General features: G+C 45.2%; 1 long non-coding RNA gene across 3 annotated transcripts; it reads right to left on the bottom strand.

The window, feature by feature from the left end:
• Positions 1 to 737: 737 nt before the first annotated feature.
• LOC119953142 lies at positions 738 to 21,793 on the bottom strand. Of its 3 annotated transcripts, none has more exons than XR_005457969.1 (4): positions 21,695 to 21,793; positions 14,446 to 14,565; positions 3,188 to 3,297; positions 738 to 790 (listed from the first exon to the last, which is right to left on the bottom strand). It is a non-coding gene; the product is annotated as an uncharacterized LOC119953142 (long non-coding RNA). The 3 variants fall into 3 exon arrangements; XR_005457970.1 differs by lacking the exons at positions 738 to 790; positions 21,695 to 21,793 and adding exons at positions 889 to 1,103; positions 21,540 to 21,665; XR_005457968.1 differs by lacking the exon at positions 738 to 790 and adding an exon at positions 892 to 1,103.
• Positions 21,794 to 21,799: the final 6 nt, after the last annotated feature.

The following is a 21,799-nucleotide window of genomic DNA, read 5'->3' as shown; positions in this document are numbered from 1 at the left end:
AATGTAAAAGATCCCATGCTGCTATTTTGAAGATATTGGGGAGGGGGGGTGGAATGTTATCCCCTGTGTCCTGGTCAATACCTATCCCGCAATCAATATCACAAGAACAGATTATCAGTCATTATCACATTGCTGTTTGTGGCAGTGTGGTGTGAACAACTTGGTTGCCGTGCTTCCTACAGTAACTACACTCAAAAAGTACTTAATTGAAAAGTGCTTTGGATGAGCTGCACTGGTGAAGGGCTGACTTTCTCTCTGCGCAAACTGAGTTTTCACTGAACTTCCAACAAACTTACAATGGGGAAAAGGCTTGAAGGAAATTCAGCACTCCGCAGGCTTTGTGGAACTCTCCAATGAAGCAGGATGTTGGCCAGACTGGTTCAATTTTTCCCTGTTTAAATCTAACCCTGATAACTGATGGCCTCAAACAGGAAAGTGTTATACAGTAGTCCCAGAATTATATCCTGTTGTTAAGATCCCAGACCAGACCCCAACATTTGTGAGGATACCGGACAAGAACCCCAAACACTTTTTTTAAAATTTAAACGGTGAGGAAGGATACTTCGCTCCAGGAGTGATTCCATTGACCAATAGGTATCTTCTATATTATGGCAGCACGGTGGTGCAGTGGTTAGCACTGCTGCCTCATGGCACTGAGGACCCGGGTTTGATCCCAGCTCCAGGTCACTATCCGTGTGGAGTTTCCACATTCTCACCGTGTCTGCATGGGTCTCACCCTCTCAACCCCCAAAAATGGGCAGGGTAGGTGGATTGGCCACACTAAATTGTCCTTTAATTGGGAGAAAGAGATTTGGCATGTCAGGGAGGGGTTTATAAAAACAAAGGTACTTTTATATGAAAACAAACTTTATTCTTAACACACGATTAAACACATTAATATCACAGAAAATATTTTGTTCAATTAATAGTTAAACAATTCTTAAAATAAAAGGAAACCCCTTTTACTACTAACTGATACCTTCTCTATCTCCAATTAAGCAAAGCCATCACAGATCAAAAACCACTTGTAAAGTTAACAAACACAGGGTTACCTGCTGTAAGAAAGAGAAAATGCTGGAAAATCTCAGCAGGTCTGGCAGCATCTGTAGGGAGGGAAAAGAGCTAATGTTTCGTGTCCAATGACTCTTTGTCAAAGCTGTGAATGTTGCCAGTGGGATAAAGACGATGTAATTAATGGGAGGAGCCAGGTCTGTAGCAGGCAGTTTTGCCTACGGAGCTTTGTCCAAAACCAAGATCAAGCTATCCCACTCCCTGTCATTCTGGTGTGCTCCATGTGCCTATCCAATAACCGCTTGAAAGTTCCTACAGTGTCCGACTCCACTATCACAGCAGGCAGTCCATTCCACACTCTAACCACTCTCTGAGTAAAGAACCTACCTCGGACATTCCTCCTATATCTCCCACCCCGAACCTTATAGTTATGTCCCCTTGTAACAGCTACATCCACCCGAGGAAATAGTCTCTGAACGTCCACTCTATGTAGCCCCCTCATCATCGTATAAACCTCTATTAAGTCGCCTCTCATCCTCCTTCGCTCCAATGAGAAAAGCCCTAGCTCCCTCAACCTTTCCGCATAAGATCTACCCTCCAATCCAGGCAGCATCCTGGTAAATCTCCTTTGCACCCTTTCCAATGCTTCCACATCCTTCCTATAATGAGGTCACCAGAACTGCACACAATACTCCAAATGTGGTCTCACCAGGGTCATATATAGTTTTTTTTTTATTATAAATTTAGAGTACCCAATTCATTTTTTCCGATAATGGGGCAATTTAGCATGGCCAATCCACCTACCCTGCACATCTTTTTGGGTTGTGGGGGCGGAACCCACGCAAACACGGGGAGAATGTGCAAACTCCACACGGACTTTGACCCAGAGCCGGGATCGAACCTGGGACCTCGGCGCCGTGAGGCAGCAGTGCTACTCACTGCGCCACCGTGCTGCCCGGGGTCATATATAGTTGCAGCATAACCCCGCGGCTCTTAAACTCAAGCCCCCAGTTAATAAACGCTAACACACTATAAGCCTTCTTCACGGCTCTATCCACTTGAGTGGCAACCTTCAGAGATCTGTGGACATGAACCCCAACATCTCTCTGTTCCTCCACATTCCTCAGAACCCTGCCGTTGACCCTGTAATCCGCATTCAAATTTGTCCTCCTAAAATAAATCACCTCGCACTTATCAGGGTTAAACTCCATCTGCCATTTTATGGCCCAGTTCTGCATCCTATCAATGTCTCTTTGCAGCCTACAACAGCTCTCCACCTCATCCACTACTCCACCAATCTTGGTGCCATCAGCAAATTTACTGACCCACCCTTCAGCCCCCTCCTCCAAGTCATTTAAAAAATCACACATAGCAGAGGACCCAGCACTGATCCCTGTGCTACACCGCTGGTAACTGGTGTCCAGTCTGAAAATTTTCCATCCACCGCCACCCTGTCTTCTCTGTGATAGCCAGTTACTTATCCAATTGGCCAAATTCCCCTCTATCCCAAGCTTATCTATTTGATGAGCTGTTTTGCAGTAACTGAGACAGACTTGTTAGAGATGCGCTGAATGTATCATCTACTGGGTAGACAATGGGAGTATTTTCTGGTTAAAGAATTGTAATCAGACCTGCAGAATTTCTTTTGGTATTTTAAAAAATAAATTTAGAGTACCCAATTAATATTTTCCAATTAAGGGGCAATTTAGCGTGGCCAATTCACCTACCCTGCACATCTTTGGGTTGTGGGGGCGAAACCCACGCAAACACGGGGAGAATATGCAAACTCCACACACTCCAGACCCAGGATCGAACCTAGGACCTCGGCGCCGTGAGGCAGCAGTGCTAACCACTGCGCCACCATGCTGCCCCAAATTTATTTTTGTATTTCAAAAGGTTTGAGATAAATATATATATATATATATATATATATATATAAACCTTTACTGAGAGCTCTAAACATTTAGTTTCATATTCTATTTATATGCGCCAGATTCAGTGAAATGGTCACAAGCTATCTTTCCATTCCTTATTTTAATCACTCCACCATTGTCATCATGATTTCAGTTGCCTAGGGCAATGTTTTTCACTTTTTTGCTCGAGACCCATTTTTACCATCCGGCCATGCTTCGGGATCAACACTGCCCGAACTTCACGACCCACCATTTTCACTTACCATTAATGTGACAGATGAGCCTGCTCCGTCCTCACCATCTCACTGGCTTTGTCATTCAATGTTACATTTCTGATAATGACTTCCTCTGATGATTTAAGATCTTGCTGTATCTGTTGAGAAAAATCAAGAGGTTTGTCCTTAAACTCGCCATGCTTAGTCTTGAAATGCCTTTGACGTTTTGAGGATTTTGAACTTTCATTTGCCAGTGCTTCCCTGCACGTAACACACACAAACTTTGAATCCTGATTTGCAGTGGAACAATAACCCATAACTCAAGTAATTAACTTTATGCTGCTTTGTTCCTGTTCTCAGCTTCTTCTTCATGGATTGTCCACCAGAGGCCCTGGAGTTCACACCTGGCAGCTGCAAAATGGAGGAATCTCTCTCACGCCCAGAACATGTCAGCATGGCCTGCTCTCTGACACCGTTCCTTTAAACAAAATGTGCTCCTGGGCCCGCACATCGACGTCAGGGGGAGGCATTCTGGTAGCTGGATTGGCCACACTAAATTGCCCCTTAATTGGAAAAAAAAATAATTCGGTACTCTAAATTTATTTTTTAAAAACTCTTATTTTCCACCACTCCCGTGAGGAGCCTTGGGACGTTTCATTACATTAAGGATGTTGTATAAATGAAAGTTGTTGAACTGCACTAAAATGGGGCTCAATCAAGATCTGTTTCAAAAATAAATTATTATAAGGGACTGTGATTTTTAGTGCTGGCTATAAAATGAGGGACATCTGTATTGGGAGACAAAATACATTTCCACTTTCAACACCTAATATCAGTACTGAGCTCTCCCAGTTCAAGTACAACAGTGTCCGATGTAGGGGTGTAAGCCTTCCTCATCGCTCCTCACTAATATTCCATCATTTCAACATGAGAAGATCACTTGCTGTGCCACTGATTTTTTTTTTGGTTTATTACCCATCCAAGCAGTCCATGTGATCCAAGAGAGGCAGCTTGTGTTTAATGCTCAAGTTTCCAGCTGTGGGTCAGTGGGTAGCACCCACTCTCCCTCCTGAGTCAGAGAGATCATTCATGTGATGCCCCAGAGGACTGGAGAACAGCCAATGTTGTTCCTTTGTTTAAGAAGGGTAGCAAGGATAATCCAGGGAACTACAGGCCGGTGAGCCTTACGTCAGTGGTAGGGAAATTACTGGAGAGAATTCTTCGAGACAGGATCTGCTCCTATCTGGAAGCAAATGGACGAATTAGTGAGAGGCAGCATGGTTTTGTGAGGGGGAGGTCGTGTCTCACTAACTTGATAGAGTTTTTCAAAGAGGTCACAAAGATGATTGATGCAGGTAGGGCAGTGGATGTTGTCTATATGGACTTCAGTAAGGCCTTTGACAAGGTCCCTCATGGTAGACTGGTACAAAAGGTGGAGTCACACAGGATCAGGGGTGAGCTGGCAAGGTGGATACAGAACTGACTAGGTCATAGAAGGCAGAGAGTAGCAATGGAAGGGCGCTTTTCTAATTGGAGGGCTGTGACTAGTGGTGTTCCGCAGGGATCAGTGCTGGGACCGTTGCTGTTCGTAGTATATATATATTTTTTTATAAATTTAGAGTACCCAATTATTTTTCCAATTAAGGGGCAATTTAGCATGGCCAATCCACCTACTCTGCACATTTTTTGGGTTGTGGGGGCGAAACCCACGCAGACACGGGGAGAATGTGAAAACTCCACACGGACAGTGACCCAGAGCCGGGATCGAACCTGGGACCTCAGCGCCGTGAGGCAGCTGTGCTAACCACTAGGCCACCGTGCTGCCCTGTTCGTAGTATATATAAATGATTTGGAGGAAAATGTAACTGGTCTGATTAGTAAGTTTGCAGACGACGCAAAGGTTGGTGAAATTGCAGATAGCGATGAGGACTGTCAGAGGATTTTGATCGTTTGGAGACTTGGGCGGAGAGATGGCAGATGGAGTTTAATCCGGACAAATGTGAGGTGATGCATTTTGGAAGGTCTAATGCAGGTAGGGAATATACAGTGAATGGTAGAACCCTCAAGAGTATTGACAGTCTTGCACATTCTCCCCGTGTTTGCGTGGGTTTCACCCCCACAACCCAAAGATGTGCAGGTTAGGTGGATTGGTCACACTAAATTGCCCCTTAATTGGAAAACAAATAATTGGGTACTCTAAATTGGAGAGAAAAATCTAAAAAAAAAGAGTATTGACAGTCAGGGAGATCTAGGTGTACAGGTCCACAGGTCACTGAAAGGGGCAACACAGGTGGAGAAGGTAGTCAAGAAGGCATACGGCATATAATGTTTACAGTGCAGAAGGAGGCCATTTGGCCCATCAAGTCTGCGCCGGCTCTTGGAAAGAGCACCCTACCCAAGCCCAGACTTCCATCCTATCCCTATAACCCAGTAAACCCACCCAACTCTAAGGGCAATTGGACACTAAGGGCAATTTAGCCTGACCAATCCACCTAACCTGCACATCTTTGGACTGTGGGAGGAAACCGGAGCACCCGGAGGAAACCCACGAACACATGGGGAGAACGTGCAGACTCCGCACAGACATTGACCCAAGCTGGGAATCGAACCTGGGACCCTGGAGCTGTGAAGCAATTGTGCTAACCACTATGCTACCGTGCTGCCCTGCCTTCTTGCCCTGCTTGCTTTCATTGGCCGGGGCATTGAGTATAAGAGTTGGCAAGTCATGTTGCAGCTGTATAGAACATTAGTTAGGCCACACTTGGAGTATAGTGTTCAATTCTGGTCGCCACACTACCAGAAGGATGTGGAGGCTTCAGAGTGGGTGCAGAAGAGATTTACCAGGATGTTGCCTGGTATGGAGGGCATTAGCTATGAGGAGCGGTTGAATAAACTTGGTTTGTTCTGACTGGAACGACGGAGGTTGAGGAACGACCCGATAGAGATCTCAAAATTATGAGGGGCAAAGACAGAGTGGATAGTCAGAGGCTTTTTCCCAGGGTAGAGGGGTCAATTACGAGGGGGCATAGGTTTAAGGTGCGAGGGGGAAGGCTTAGAAGAGATGTACTAGGCAAGTTTTTTACACAGAGGGTAGTGGGTGCCTGGAACTCGCTGCCGGAGGAGGTGGTAGAAGCAGTGACGATAGTGACATTTAAGGGGCATCTTGACAAATACATGAATAGGATGGGAATAGAGGGATACGGACCCAGGAAGTGTAGAAGATTTTAGTTTAGATGGGCAGTATGGTCGGCACGGGCTTGGAGGACCTGTTCCTATGCTGTACTTTTCTTTGTTCTTTAGTTCCACTTTAGACACGCGAGTGCAAAATCTAGGTTAACACCCTGAGTGCAGTACTAAAGGAGTGCTTCAGTGTCACAGGTACATTTTGTGGATGCTATATTAAAACAAATGACCCATTTGCCATCTCAGGTGGACATGAGAGATTGTAAGAGTGCAGAATTCCTTCCAGCACCCTAGCCAATATTTATCCCTCAACCAACATCACTGAAAACGATATTTGGGCATTATTTGGGCTGCACAGTGGTTAGCATTGCTGCTTCACAGCACCAGGCTCCCGGGTTCGATTCCAACCTTGGGTGACTTTGTAGAATTTGTACGTTCTTCCTATGCCTGTGTGGGTTTCATCAGTGTGCTTCTGTTCCCTCCCACAGCCCAAAGATGTGGTTAGGTAGATTGTCCATGCTAAATTTCCCCTTAGTGTCCAAAGGTTGGGTAGGGTTACGGGGATGGGGGAAGCAGGCTGTGGTAAGATGCTCTTTCAGAGGATTGGTGCGACTCGATAGGCTGGGTGATTGATTGGTTGGCCTCCTTCTGCACTGTACAAATTCTATGATTATCATGTTGCTGCTTCTGGCAGCTCATTGTGGCAAATTAGCTATCATATTTCTTATATTACAACAATGATTCCACTTCAAAACGTACTTCACTGGCTGTGAAGCAGTTTGGGACACGCTGAGGTTATGAAAGGTGCTTTATCAATACAATTTATTTTTTCAGAATGAGCTGATTGATCTTAATATGACATTGAGCATTGCAAGTTTTGCAGAACAATTTGCAAGAGCATATTGAGATTTTTTTCAATGTTTAGTTAGTTGTTTTGCTTTCAGCCTTACCAAAGCTGGAAAGTAACCGTCAACCATCCCACACCCACCCATCTACTGCCCCCATAGGAACGTTTGAACTAAAATGCCCCAAAACTGGTGATAATAATCTTTATTGTCACAAGTAGGCTTACATTAACACTACAATGAAGTTACTGTGAAAAGCCCCTAGTCGCCACATTCTGGCGCCCTTTCAGGTACACAGAGGGAGAATTCAGAATGTCCAATTCACCTAACAAGCACGTCTTTCGGGACTTTCGGTACCTTCTGATTGTAATGAGTAAGAATGACTAAAGGTGTGGTTTTATATTTTAAAACGTCCCCACTAGTCAGTGACTGTACTGCAACCCAACAATAGTGATGTTGTCATTTAAACACCTCAACTATACAATTTTCCAAAATTCTGATTCTATTCATTTCTGCAAGCGCAGTCTCGCATATACTTTAAAACTCGGTAGAAATTTGAGTTACACTTCTCGGATGTGAAATAAGAAACTTTTATTGCCTCTACTGATTGCAATTGAGAGAATCTCAAATCTATTCTCAATAAAGCCTTGCCAGCAAAAGACTTAAAGAGAAGTAATTTATAAAACTATTTTAACTTTCAAAATAATACAGAAATGGTTTCTTGCTTCAGGCAAAGATAGCTTGCGCAGACTTCAAGAGCTTTAGAAGGGAAAATATGAAAATAAGGATAGCGAATAGTCAAGTTTAGAGCAGCACGATAGCATTGTGGTTAGCACAATTGCTTCACAGCTCCAGGGTCCCAGGTTCGATTCCGGCTTGGGTCACTGTCTATGCGGAGTCTGCACATCCTCCCCGTGTGTGCGGGGTTTCCTCCGGGTGCTCCGGTTTCCTCCCACAGTCCAAAGATGTGCAGGTTAGGTGAATTGGCCATGATAAATTGCCCTTCGTGTCCAAAATTGCCCTTAGTGTTGGGTGGGGTTACTGGGTTATGGGATAGGGTGGACGTGTTGACCTTGGGTAGGGTGCTCTTTCCAAGAGCCGGTGCAGACTCGATAGGTCGAATGGCCTCCTTCTGCACTGTAAATTCTATGAAAAAAATTCTATGAAAGTAAAAGTATAGATTGATCCGGATAGAAAATGGCTGTCCGGACTCTCATGTTTAAGGAAAATGTTATCAGTCTGAGGCCATCTGTCCATACCTCTATGTTGTCCTGATTGGCTTGGGTGAGTTTCAAATACATTTGATTGGATAGTTAACTGTCAATCCTCAATGTGCAACATAAGTTTTCAATGTTTCATGTTTGAGTATGTGTGTGTGCTGTGGAATGTGATTTTGTGCTGTAATTGAGTCTGGTTCTTACTGGTTTTCTGCTGACTTTCATTTTATCCATATTCTGAACAATGTTGTGTTCATATTGCTATGGTGCTTATTTCGAACTTGATCTGATTACTGGTACAGCTCATTTCTTAAAATGAAATCTGTTCATTCGAACAATAGTCAGTTCATATTTTCTGTAAAAATGCTGCCTTTATCTTCAACTAGTTTGTGGATGTGTGAAGTTTTTGTACCTCTGTTTAAGTTGTGTGTTTTGTCATGACCTAAGGTTATGAATACTGAAATCCTTATTTTAAAATGGGTATTAAAGACTGGGCTTTAATATTTACATTAAAATGACTAAATCAATTATCCTTTTCCGTATTAGAAATGGACAGTTTCCTTCACTGAAGGTGTGGTTTTATATTTTTTTAAATCCCCACTAGTCAGTGACTGTACTGCAACCCAACAAGAGTAGTGATGTTGTCATTTAAACACCTCAACCATACAATTTGCTCAAATTCTGATTCTATTCATTTCTGCAATCAATCCTACAGCAAATGTGACAGATTACTTGTAGCTGATGACTTCCCCAGAAGTTGATCAGTGGGTCTTGCTATTTTCATACCCACTGTTAAGTCTTTGTACTCCGCTGAGGACCCGGGATCGAATCCCAGTCCTGGGTCACGGTCCGTGTGGAGTTTGCACATTTTCCCCATGTCTGCGTGAGCTTCACCTCCACAACCCAAAGATGTACAGGATAGGTGGATTGGCCACGCTAAATTACCCCTTAATTGGAAAAAAGAATAATAATTGGATGCTCTAAAATTTTTAAAAAGTCTTTCTACTCATCTCAAGGACAGGCAAGCTGCAGGAGAGTTGTGGTTGAAGAGGGAGAGTGAAAATGGGCTGGGAGATAAATAATAATAATCTTTATTAGTGTCACATGTAGGCTTACATTAACACTGCAATGAGGTTACTATGAAAATCCCTCGTCGCCATACTATGGTGCCTTTTTGGGTACACTAAGGGAGAATTCAGAATGTCCAATTTGCAAGACTACCTGAACATTTACATAGATTACAGATTGAATCATAGAATTTACAGTGCAGGAGGCCATTCGGCCCATCGAGTCAGCACCGGCTCTTGGAAAGAGCACCCTACCCAAGCCCACACCCCACCCTATCCCCATAACCTCACCTAACACCAAGGGCAATTTTGGACACTAAGGGCAATTTAGCATGGCCAATCCACCTAACCTGCACATCTTTGGTCTGTGGGAGGAAACCGTAGCACCTGGTGGAAACCCACGCACACACGGGGAGAACGTGCAGACTCCGCACCGACAGTGACCCAAGCTGGGACCCTGGAGCTGTGAAGCAATTGTGCTAACCACTATGCTACTGTACATAAAAGATAGGAGCAGGAGGAGGCCTTTTGGCCCTTCGAGCCTGCTCCGCCATTCATCACAATCATGGCTGATCATCCAATTCAATTGCCTAATCCTGCTTTCACCCCATAGCCTTTGATCCCATTCTCCTCAAGTGCTATATCCAGTCGCCTCTTGAATATATTCAAGGTTTTAGCATCAATTACTTCCCGTGGTAATGAATTCCACAGGCTCACCACTCTGTGTGTGAAGAAATGTCTCCTTATCTGTGTCCAAAATGGTTTACCCCGAATCGTCAGACTGTGACCCCTGGTTCTGGGCACATCCATCATTGGTAACATCTTCCCTGCATCTACCTAGCTCCCACCTTAGGTGGGTCCAGCAGGTTGCCATTGTGCTAATTTTCATTCCAATAAGGCAGGACAGCAACAAAATTTGCTCTGCCACTGGAACGTGTTGCTCTTCAAAGAGCAATTTTCATGTGTACCAATGGCAACAACTTGTATTTTTATAGTGCCCCTAACACAGAAAACGTCACAAAATGGTTCACAGGAGCATAATCAGACAAACATAATCACCACATCAAAGATGGAAAAGTTAATAGAGGTGTGTTAAAGTTCAATCAATGAATCTGAGTTAATATGACAACATGCACTTTTTAAATGTATGTTGTGGACTGGAGCTATGGATAGCGATGGTAGAGTTTCCAACTTTCTTTCCATTACATGTATCTCCCATACTCTTAACACCTGCATCTGGTGTATGTTGGAAGGATTTGCAGGTTAATACTTTGCCTGTTTGGGCTGCACCTATTCCGAATGCACCTTCCAAGGGCAGCACAGTGGTGCAGTGGTTAGAATTGCTGCCTCATGGCGCCGAGGTCCCAGGTTCAATCCCGGCTCTGGGTCACTGTGGAGTTTGCACATTCTCCCCGTGTTTGTCCCCACAACCCAAAGATGTGCAGGCTAGGTGGTTTGGCCATGCTAAATTGCCCCTTAATTGGAAAAAAATAATTGGTTACTCTAAATTTATTTTAAAAAATGAATGCACCTTCCTTGGCCATCACGCCCTGGGTGGGAACTTGAACCCAGAGCCTCTGGCTCAGAGGCAGGCACATTACCCACTCCACCACCAGATCTCAGAAACTTTAATATGGTAGAGAAGCCTTTAAGTTTTAGTTCAGCTAATTTGACTAAACGTTGGCAAAAGATTTTAAGGGTTTTAAGGAGCACCTTAACAGAGGAGTGAAAAGGGTGGGAATTACAGAGCTTAGGGTCAAGACAGCTGAAGGCATGACTAGCAATGATGAGGAAAAGAGAGCTGGTGATGCGCAAGAGGCCAGATTTGGAGGGGCAGAGCTTTGAGTGGGTTAGCAGACAGCAGGAGGTACAGAGACAGGGAGTTGGCAAGGCCATGGAGAGACTTTAATGCAAGAACAAAACCTTTTAATCAGAGACATTGCTGGACAGGGATCCAATGTAGGCCAGAAAGTTTGGAGGGTGATGAGTGAATCGGATGCTGTAAGTTAAGGAATGGCAGCAGTGTTGGATGAGCTGAAGACAAAGTGTAGAAGATGGCACGCCAGCCAGAAGAGTCCAACTGGGCAATGTGAGTAGATGATGTACTGACATAATGATCTTGAAAATTAAGGGAGAATTAGTGAACAGCTGGAGCTGAATGCTGAAACCACATTGGGCTTGATTTGAAACATATTTCTTGTTTTTATTTAAATTAGTTTTGGTTAGTCTTGTGGGGGCATTTTGGGGAATGGAAATTTACTTTGTGTATCTGATTTTTAAAATGTTTCTCTCAGCGTTTGTTTTGATCAAGTTTAGAAGGTGGGTGTAGGGAGGGGGCAGGGATATTTTCTGTATTGATGGGTTGAAGACATTACCTAAATCAATGTTCAAAGTGCTCAAACTGAAAACAAGACAAAATAAATGTAGTTGTGAAAAACGCTGTCATTTGTTGAGAAATCAAGGTGCTCTGCCTCTGCAACGGATGGAGAACTCTTGCGGTTGGTTTTAACAAGTAATTGCATTTCTCGTCATCCAGCTGTTAGGAAATGAAAGGTTGATTGCAGGTGAAGATAGGGGAGAGAGAAGGCAGCTCTCACAGCTCAGCTAGAAGCAGTTGGTTTAGAAGGCCAGAGAGGGTACATCTCTCTCAACTTTACTAGAAGAAAAGCCAAACACTGGAGTTATGGTTAAGAAAACAAGTGCAGAGATCTGAAGAGCAGCTAGATATGGAAACTAGAGAACTGAAGAGAAGATTCCAAAAAGTCTGAGGTTAAAGATACTAGAACAGAGAACTGTTCAGAAAAGACAGACATAGCTGAAAAGGTTGAGATGCCAGAAAGCTATCTGTGGAACTGAAGTTGAAATACTATGGAAATCAGTGGTTGGATCTCGCAGTTGGTGTAAATGCAGTTAAGATAAAGGAAACCGAAAAGGGGGCGATGCAATATCCTGGATTGGATTCACTGTTAAAAATGGAGTGGAAATTTGAATTGATTTGGAAAACCTGGACTGGATTTCTGAATGCAAACCACTAAGAGAAAGCATTATTATTCTGAGAAGTTTAAAATATATATATTTTTTTTAAAATTTAGAGTACCAAATTCATTTTTTCCAATTAAGGAGCAATTTAGCGTGGCCAATCCACCCACCGTGCACATCTTTGGGTTGTGGGGGCGAAACCCACGCAAACTCAGGAAGAATGTTCAAACTCCACACAGACAGTGACCCAGAGCCGGGATCGAACCTGGGACCTCGGTGCCGTGAGGCAGCAGAGCTAACCATTGCGCCGCCCTGAGAGAAGATTTTAAAGAATGCTTTTGGGAGTGGAGTTTGGAAACTCTCATGTGACAATCATGTTGGGGGATTCTGGGAAGAAAATCACAAAACACTCACGAGTACAGTCTGTTTTTTGACTACAGTCCTCTTGTGTGCTGAAAAGGGACTGTGTTCATGTGATCACTGTAGATTAAGATGTACAAACCTGTGTGTAATTGTTAAAGGAGGGGAGGAAGTAAAGGTGTTTTGTATCATAATCCAATTTTTTTCATATTTAATAAATGTTTTTTCCCTTGCTGTTCAAACTAATTAGCAGTCGCGTGACTCTGTTCCTCCATGTTTTATTAAACAGTAAAAGTTCTTTAGAGGCAGGGCTCCAATCTGAGATCGTCCCATCCAGTTCTAACATCAACTGCATTTGTAACACAGCTGAGACATACACATGAGTAAAATGCCTTTGACTGATGGTGTGTCCTTCAGATGAGGCACCAAATAGGCCCGGTCAGCCTGTGTATGTAAATGATGGCAGTGACCTTATTTGGAGATGAGCAGGGGAGTTCTCCCTGGTGTCCAGTCCAATACTTAATTGACCTTAAAATTCAGGCAAAGTCTATTTTTGGGCTTGGGGAGCAATCCTTTCAGCTGACTATTTTGCCACATTTGCTGGTTTAATGTCCGAAAAACAGTGTTATCTCATCCTATTCCTGTTCTTTTATGTTTGAATAGATAGAACGTGCTGTTGTTATTCAAGCTTTCTATTAGTATTTTAATTCACATAATAAGGACTTAAGTGGCATTGCCAGCATTGCTTGTCTATCCCTAGTTAATTGCCTTCTGAAGTGCCTCCTCAGGCAAGAGTCAACAAGTGAAATATTCAGTCATGTAGCCCCACTCGAAATAGCACTTTAGAGACTTCAAGCCACTTTCTAGGTAGGTTGACCAGTACAGCATTGGTTTCCATGCAGCAAGGCCTGTTTAAAACAGTGTTCAGATGGTCATCCTAGGTGTGTGCCAAAAACCTGTAATACTGGACTATCCTTATGCCATAGCCTGTCCGTCTGATGTGATCCCAATATCCTGGGTTTGGGTAAAATTACACCTGGCAATGAACTTGCCTATTACTATGCAAACAAATAGGCGTGAGACTTCAAGATGTGCCCTGCACTAGCCTTCCTTAAAGGGCCAGGCACTCAGATTTCAGTAAAGGTAACTTTTGATAACATCTTCTACTGGAAGCCATCTGAATTTTTTCTCATGTTTCTGAAGGTCTTTTGAATTTAGTTTCTAGATTTGCTGGAGTGTTTCTGCATCCTCACAAGGCAGAGGATGTGGTGACCCATGCTAATAGAGATAACAACCGGTAATAGGGCAGAAGTGTACTGCATGACAGGAAAATGGAGGTGCGGCAGAGAAGGAAAGCTCTTCAGAATGTCCTCTGTCAACTTGGAGATGGACTCCTCCATGCAGGAAGCAGTCTGGCAGGCTAACCAATGTAACCGGCATCATGGTGTATGCCCATCAGGACTTTCCTGTGATGCCCCATCGAGATCCTCATCTGAAACCTCTGTAGAACTAGTCTACAAATTCGCCCTTTGGAGAGCTGACAAGTAACTAATCCTTTCCCCCTGGTCTACATGAAGTCCATTCGTATCCAAGTGACTCTCCACATGCTGATCCCAACTCTCTACTTGCTTCCAAGGTATGTGTAGTGACAATACCTGAACTGATGGCTGTGTGTGTCAGGTCGAGTGCTGAGGCCTCTTCAACAGTGTTTTGCTATGTATCTCTTGTTTCTTCCTGGGGCTTCTGAGGCTGGGCAGAGATTTTGGTTCTGAAAACTGGAACACAGAAAGGGAATGTTGGTATAAGGGAATGGGGTAGGATGCACAACAGCATGGCCAAAGCTTACTCATTGTGCCAGATAGCAGCATGACAGCATTTTGGGAGTTTAGAAGGGCAGAAGGCAGGAAAATACCGACATTCACGATGTTCTTAGCGACACTAAATGCAGCCGGCCTCATGATGCTGATACCATCTCCTTCTCAGAACTTGGGAGATGCAGATTTCCTTATCCTTCCACCCAAGCCCCCTATGGAATCATGGTTTCTCCAGTGTCAGCTCCCCTGGATCAGGTCCTGCTGGATGCTGAATATACCTCCATATCTACTGCCCTACCATGCGGTCCAGCTTGTTGCAGAATAAATTTCCTCTCTACTACTTTATCAAAAGCTCCTGGGTCAGGTCCAGCTTGAAGCAGAATAAATCTCCCTCTACACGACCAAACTACAGAGCTTTCTAATTTCAATGTCTACATCCTCTGGCCTCTTGACTGCATACATAGGCTCACATCCAATCAGAATAAGACTGCTTGTGCCGCAACTCATTTAATTTCAAAGAGGCACAATGTGGTGCATGGTTTCCATCTCTGAAGTCAGATATAACAATCTGTTACTTGCTGTGGCACTCAGATATTTTCAACACAGTGCAAAGGAGAATCAACATGAAAAAGTCTAAAAATAAAAGTTGCATCAAGCAGAAGTGAGCTGAGTGGTTGCTGGAGAATATTGTTCCATTAAGGGCATTTGTGGTCAGTTCCTGCAAACCAGGCAGAGTTTAAAGTGATGGCACATTCATCCTCCACTGCTTGAATTGCCCATCGTTGTGAGACCACAACTTGTTGTGCACAGCCCTCGATGTTGTGGTTATTTTACGGAATGAATAATACAGAAAATGAGTTCAAATCCAACTATGACTATATTAGAATTTCAATCTTTTTTAAATTTTGAAATATGATGTAAAACAGTAACTACGAAGTTATTGGATTGTTGTACGGACCCAAATAAAGTCATTTAGGGAAGAAAAAAACCTGTTTTCCTTACCAGGTCTGACCAACGTGACTCCAGTTTCACACCAATTAACTTTCAACTGCCACCGAAAGTGGCCTAGCGAATAGCTAAACTGCCAAACTGCTATCAGTTGTTCAAAACCCTTCACCTACCCAGAACTATCAACGGGCAATAAATGTTGTTTTTTTCCAGCACACATAGAACTTACTTTTCAAAATTCATTTTGTGAAAAATATAGTGATGTAATTTTAGCATTGCTGACAGTCAAGAACACAACAGAGCTGGGAATCTGTGCCAAGGTGAGGTGTAAAAGCTGCGGCGAGATGAGCAGAGATGCAAAGAGTGTGAAGAATGAAGCAGGTGCTGTGAAGGGATTTCAGAATAGATCATTTGTGGGGACAAACTTCATTTGGTTATTTGCAAATCCCACCTATCGTTTCCGGGCTGGGAACTGGATCGACAGCCTGCTGGCAGAGACCTGGAATGACCCACTTTCTGATCTATCCTCTCTGTAGAGAAGATTTCAAACTCAGCTTAAGACTTCCCCATGGAGCAGTGGGGCTGGAGGTGTAAAGTTTAAGACATAAAGGTCCACAACAAAGGAAGCCAATATAAGCCCATCATCCCTGTGTCTGCACATTTATTATCGCAATTCAAAACTTGTTACAAGATTTAAAGACTCTTTGTTGGAGGATGACATTTATAGCAAGCATTTTTAGTAAATCTAGTGAGACTTTTCAAACAAAAATCTTTTTATTCTCCTCGTTTTCAACATTTTCATCAATAAAAACCAAAGAAAAAACAAACCCCCACACACAAACCACACAATATACAGACCAAAACATCCACCTGTAAATTCCAGGTAAAAAAAATTCCGCGGCAATATTCAATGACAACCAATTCTCGGAAGTGCATAATAAACATCCCCATGAATTGTGAAGCCGTTCCTTCATAAACCTTCAGCGGAGACTTCACCTTCCCGAGAGTCATGTAGCGCCCCCCCCCCCCCCCCCCCGAGCTGTGTCACAGGATGGAGAGGCTGACCCACCTCCGGGCAATTGGTGAGGCAAAGGCTAATATCTGACCCCGGACCCGCCTGGTCCGACCCCCCGAAAATGGCTTCTGGGGGCCCTAGTTCCAAGTTAATGAGCACCACCCCCAAGATGTCACTGAAAAACCTCCCTTCAACAAACCCCTCACATTCCACGTAGCTATCTTAACTGGGGGTCTCTTCCTCCTCCCCCCCCCTTATCCACCATCATCATAACTGCAGGCACTACCCGCTGGGCTTGGCCCGGCCCATTGTTACCATCAAGCCCCTCCCCACCCCCATCCACTTCCTCTCGAAAACACCACACCCAGTATCGGGCGCCTTTCCCAAATTTTCACACGTCCTAGCTCCATCGAAACCTGTTCTACCAGGCCCTGATGGCCGCAGACCTTCCCCCACCACACTCTCGTTCACTGGCCAGCTTGAGCTATCCAGTGTGGAGGCCCCTGCCCAACCGACACTCCCCTCTATTCCCCTCCCTGGTCCCGGGAAAACAAAGAACCCCTTCAACACATAACCCCAGTATATAAACACAAACCGCAAAGAACCATCATTGCAAAACAAAATCTCAACTCTTACATTGTCCAAATAGGCAACTTCAACTCATTTAGCACATATAACATGCAGTGAAAAATAGAGCTACATATACTCCTCCACCCCCCTAAGCTCAGCCCAAGACAAATCCTCAGTCCCATTTCTCACTTCTGCCCCAGTCCTTTTGCCTTCACAAACGTCTCGGCCGCTTCCACTGTCTTGAAATAAAATTCTTTGGAGTTGTGGGTCACCCTCAGCGTAGCTGGATACACTATGCCGAACTGCACACTGCTGTTATAAAGTGCTGTCTTCACTCAGCCGAAGGCCGCCCGCCTCCTCTCCAACTCCATAGTAAAGTCCTGGTATATATGTAGACCAACACCAGCCCATTGCACCTCCCGCTTCTACTTTGCCAAACTCAGGACCTTTGCCTTCACGTAGTATCTACGGAAACAAATAATCACTGCTCTTGGTGGCTCATTTGCCTTTGGCTTAGGCCTGGACGCCCTATGAGCCTGATCCAGTTTGTACCAGGAGGGAACTTCCCCTTCCCCCAACAGCTCCGCCAAAATACTCCGCCAGCCTCAGGCCCACCACCCCTTCGGGCAGCCCATGATCCTCAGATTTTGCTGCCTAGATCTATTTTCCAGGACCTCCACTTTGGTTCGCAGAACTTTGTTGGCCTCCACCATTCTCTGCAGATTCTGCAGCTCCTCACCCATCGAGGTGAGCTGATCACTGTGTTGCGACACAACCTCTTCCCCTCCCTTCAGTTTCTCACCCTGTTCCCGCACCTCGGCCGATGTCCTCAACGCCCCCGCCTTCACCGGGGCAATCACCTCCTCCACCAATACCTTCAATGCTGCCATCATCTCCTTAGGGGGCTGGTTTAGCACATTGGGCTAAACAGATGGCTTGTAATGCAGAACAAGACCAGCAGCGCGGGTTCAATTCCCGTACCGGCCTCCCCAAACAGGCGCTGGAATGTGGCAACTAGGGATTTTTCACAGCAACTTCATTAAAGCCTACTTGTGACAATAAGTAATTATTATTATTCTTCAATACCTCCATGTGCTTTGGGTTGGATTTTGTTTATTGTCACATGTACCAAGGTACAGTGAAAAGTATTTTTCTGCGAGCAGCTCTAGCACGATTTTGGCATGGAGGCTTGGAGAATCCCGGTCAGTATCTTTGACTTTATTAATAGAAACTGCGGGCCGGCACGGAAGAACGTAAGCATCCCCGGATCGCGCGCCTGGCTGTCGTGGACCCCCCCCCCCCCCCCACGACGGCCGCTGCGGGTCCAATCTCCCGCAGGGTGGAACCATGTTGGAGCCACACCGGCGGGAATGCAGCTGGTCGCCCGCGGAGAATCGCCGCAGGGCCTCTTTCAGCGGCCCCCAACTGGCGCCATTTCGATCGCGCGCGTGCAATTGGCAGCGATTCTGGTCGTCGGAGAATCGCGTCCCGGCCCTCACGGTCTGAGGCCCCTTTCTCCGCCCCCACGCCAAGCACGATTTTGGCATGGAGGCTTGGAGAATCCCGGTCAGTATCTTTGACTTTATTAATAGAAACATAGAGTACGAAAACAAGGAAATTATGCTGAACTTATATAAAACATTAGTTTGGTCTCAGCTGGAATATTGTGTCCAGTCCTGGGTGCGGCATTTTAGCAAAGGTATAAAGGCATTGAAGAGTACAGAAAAGATTCACTAGAGCTGCTCGCAGCTGCTTCACGGTGCTGAGGTCTCAGGTTCGATCCCGGCTCTGGGTCACTGTCCATGTGGAGTTTGCACATTTTCCCCGTGTTTGCGTGGGTTTCGCCCCCACAACCTAAAGATGTGCAGGGTAGGTGGATTGGCCATACTAAATGGCCCCTTAATTGGAAAAAATGAATTGGATACTCTAAATTTAAAAAAAGAAAAAAATACAGACCATTAAGTACATGAAAATAAAATTAAAATCGCTATTGTCACAAGTAGGCTTCAAATGAAGTTACAGTGAAAAGCCCCTAGTTGCCACATTCTGGCGCCTGTTCGGGGAGGCCGGTACGGGAATTTAACCATGCTGCTGGCCTGCCTTGGTCTGCTTTCAAAGCCAGCGATTTAGTCCTGTGCTGAAAGAAAATTTGCAAACTGTTTTTCAAGTTCCACAACCATCACCGTGGTCATCTTTTCTGCCGTGAACAGTGTGGCCCCGCCCAGTGACCCAGCCATCCTTCCAGTTGTCAAGCCAACCCTTCCACTCAACGGCAAACCTTCACTCGCCCCCTTCTTCACGGCAGCTTTTCTTTGGGTTTTGCACATCCTTCTTCCTTATATCTTCCTGCATTTATTTAACGAAAAATTGCCCCTGGGACCAGGCATTAAATTCTAAAAAAAAAATCAAGCCTCGAGCAGGAGACATCCAACCTGTGACCTCCTCCTACATGCTGCCACCGGACGTCCATCTAGTGAGAGACTTGATGTTACTCAGTTCTTTCCAGGGTAGAACACAATGCGTTTTGTTTTAGATAGGCAGTAAAGGTTAGATTTATTCAGGGACATGTTACAAACATGCATTTCTAAATCCAAGCACCAAAGCTTTAGTCTGTCCCTACATACAAGAGCAGAAACAAATGCCCACCAGTGGAAGAAACACTCAGTTGATACACAATGAACATAGTGTGCCTTTGAAATATATTATGGTGGGATAGCTGAATTGGCTCTTGACTGGAACAGAGTTCATTTGGAAGAAGGAAATACCCAATTGTATCCATTCTGTCAGAACAGTGGTTTCACTGAAGGCAGTCATAGTGCCTTCAAATGTAACAGTTGGTCCACATAATTTTCTGGACTGATTTTTATGACCCTAGGGGGTCTGACCGAATGTTTTCCATCATTGACCCTATTTTTTTTCTGTTACTTTCAGCGAGAGCAGAGTTTATAAAGCATACAGTGGCCGAGATTCTGCAATACGGCAGCTAAGTGTTGACACAGGCGTAAACACCGGACTGTTTCACACTTTCGTCAACTGGCCTAGCCCAGCAATTCCGTGGCCCACAGGAGGCCAGCACAGCGCCGGAGTGCTCCACACAGCTCCGGCGGCGATACGTGGCCCTCCACTGCCGGCCGCGGGTGCTTCCACGCCGGGCCCGCGCAACATGGCGGAGCCACGCTGCGGGCCGGCACGGAAGAACGTAAGCATCCCCGGATCGCGCGCCTGGCTGTCGTGGACCCCCCCCAAAGGACGGCCACCGCGGGTCCAATCTCCCGCAGGGCCTCTTTCAGCGGCCCCCAACTGGCGCCATTTCGATCGCGCGCGTGCAGTTGGCAGCGATTCTGGTCGTCGGAGAATCGCGTCCCGGCCCTCACGGTCTGAGGCCCCTTTCTCCGCCCCCACGCCAAGCACGATTTTGGCATGGAGGCTTGGAGAATCCCGGTCAGTATCTTTGACTTTATTAATAGAAACATAGAGTACGAAAACAAGGAAATTATGCTGAACTTATATAAAACATTAGTTTGGTCTCAGCTGGAATATTGTGTCCAGTCCTGGGTGCTGCATTTTAGCAAAGGTATAAAGGCATTGAAGAGTACAGAAAAGATTCACTAGAATGGGTCCAGGGATGAGGAACCTAGAAAAGGCTGAACGGGGAGAGGTATTCAAAACGTTGAGAGGTATGGGCAGTGTAGATAGGGAAAGACTGTTTCCACTCATAACATTAGTCTTTATTATTGTCGAAAGTAGGCTTACATTAACACTGTAACGACTCTACTGTGAAAATCCCTTAGTCGTCTGACTCTCATGCCAGTTCAGCTACACAGAGGGAGAATTCAGAATGTTCAATTCGTCTAACAAGCACGTCTTTCAGGACTTGTGCGAGGAAACTGGAGCACCCGGAGGAAACCCAGACATACGCAGGGAGAACCTGCAGACTCCGCACAGAGTCCCAAGCCGGGAATCGAACCGGGGACCTGGTGCTGTGAAACAGTGCTGTGCTATGGTGCCACCATGAAACGATTGAGAGTGAGGTGGCACAGATTTAAATCAATTGGCTAAAGAAACAGAAGTGAGGTGATAAATAGTGAGTTCACACTGTAAGTGATTATGGTCTGTAATGTGCTGCCGGAGAGTGCGGGGGTTGCAATGGAAACATCCAAAGGTAACTCGATTGTTATCCGAAAGGCAAGAATGTGCAGGGTTAGGGGGAGAAAGGGCACTGAGAGAATTGCCCATTATAATAATTCTGTGATATATGGCTGGGAAGTGTGCAGGATTGATGCCCTTGCCCAGGAGGGTGGGACGCACGTTTGCTACACCCGCTGCCCTTTTCCTGCCCAGTCAGTTTTGCATTTGATGGACGATTCTAGCAGCTACCTCGTGTTGCAAAGATTAGACTCACCTAAACAAGCTGCGGTTTCCTCAGCCTGACAGTCGCTCGCATCGCTGCTATTGTGGTTACTAAAGTAGGCCACTTTGCAGCTGACAAGGCACCGCTTCTCTCAGACTTTCCAGCGAAACAGGAAACGTTTCTATACAGAAACTCTATACACTCACACATATAGGGGCAGGTGCAGCAGATCACAGCCGGGCGGCTTCCCATTCGGGACGCTTTCAGCGCCGACAGCTCTCCCATCCTGAGCGCCTCCGGGAACCTGGCGA

This window comes from Scyliorhinus canicula, chromosome 18 (genome assembly GCF_902713615.1).
Source record: "Scyliorhinus canicula chromosome 18, sScyCan1.1, whole genome shotgun sequence".
NCBI classification, from domain to species: Eukaryota; Metazoa; Chordata; class Chondrichthyes; order Carcharhiniformes; family Scyliorhinidae; genus Scyliorhinus; species Scyliorhinus canicula.
Note: the sequence above shows the minus strand (reverse complement) of the source record. Positions and strands in the feature narration are given on the sequence as shown.